This window comes from Odocoileus virginianus, chromosome 6, assembly GCF_023699985.2.
Source record: "Odocoileus virginianus isolate 20LAN1187 ecotype Illinois chromosome 6, Ovbor_1.2, whole genome shotgun sequence".
NCBI classification, from domain to species: domain Eukaryota; kingdom Metazoa; phylum Chordata; class Mammalia; order Artiodactyla; family Cervidae; genus Odocoileus; species Odocoileus virginianus.
Genome location: NC_069679.1, coordinates 78,537,897 through 78,539,201, shown reverse-complemented (window position 1 = coordinate 78,539,201; position 1,305 = coordinate 78,537,897). Strand labels below are relative to the sequence as shown.

The 1,305-nt window shown below is 43.0% G+C and overlaps 1 non-coding gene across 1 annotated transcript; it reads right to left on the bottom strand.

The window, feature by feature from the left end:
* Positions 1 to 364: 364 nt before the first annotated feature.
* Positions 365 to 436, bottom strand: TRNAC-ACA (transfer RNA cysteine (anticodon ACA)). The gene has a single exon. It is a non-coding gene; the product is annotated as a tRNA-Cys (tRNA).
* Positions 437 to 1,305: the final 869 nt, after the last annotated feature.

The following is a 1,305-nucleotide window of genomic DNA, read 5'->3' as shown; positions in this document are numbered from 1 at the left end:
CAGAAGATGAGTAAATTGTTCCTTTTTTACTGAAAAGACACAATGGTGATGAGATGAAGCTGACTAACTCACTCTAGAGCCTTGGTTAGATACCTGCCCCCTTCCCCCACCCTTTTAATATTCCATCCAGAGTGACTCTGGCATGGTCAGGGAGGTGTGCTCTGTGGACCCATGTGCATATTATTTACGGACAAAATACTTCAACCCTGACCTCAAAAACCTCATCTTCGATAGATAGTGAAGTCGCTCAGTCGTGTCCGACTCTTTGTGACCCCATGGACTGTAGCCTACTAGGCTCCTCCGTCTATGGGATTTTCCAGGTAAGAATACTGGAGTGGGTTGCCATTTCCTTCTCCAGGAGATCTTCCCAACCCAGGGATTGAACCTGGGTCTCCTGCATTGTAGGCAGACGCTTTACCATCTGAGCCACTAGGGAAGTCAAGTCACTGCTAATGAATTATTGCTTTAATATTTTTCTTGATACTCAACATTTAGGAATAACTTTTTATTTGAATATTACATATATTGAATAAAATCCTATTTTTGCATGTTCAAATTTTGGAATTTAGTAAAATGGAATAATTACAGTATTGCCATTACTTCTGCATCAGAATACTGGACAGTTACAATAACCATCCAACCATTCACTTAGATGATGCTAAATTTCTAGGGCAGAATGTTATAAGCTTTGGGAAAGTGTCAGTAATTGACCTTATTTAAGGGATTCTTGAGTTTGGATTGGCAATCCCATCTGGGTTTCTGCTTGTGTCTGTAGGTGTGGGTTATATTCAAAAGGACATTTTGAGCTCAAGAGACAGCCAGACAAGGAAGATGAGACACCAGAAAAATGAAGTCCCCTAGTCGGTAAAGAATCTGCCTACAATGCAGGAGGCCCGGGTTCTATTCCTGGGTCAGGAAGATCCCCTGCAGAAGGAAATGGCAACCCACTCCAGTATTCTTGGCCTGGAAAATCCCATGGACAGAGGAACCTGGCAGGCTACAGTCCATGGGGTTGCAAGAGTCAGACACGACTTAGCAACTAAACCACCATCTGAAGCCCCAACCTTTCATGGGGATGAGTGGGTGGGTGGGGAATTGCTATTTCAGAGTTATTCTAAACAAATGCAGAAGATATCCAACCAAGCAAGGGAACATTCTATTTATAGCACTTGGCAATTCAGTTGCCAATCAGAGTCAAAGTGGTCCAGCAAGGTAGGATCTTGGCCACAGTTATAGGGCACCAGCTGAATGATGGGGATTTAGTCAGTATGACTCCAGCTTTCAATGGGCTAGAAAAATTAATGA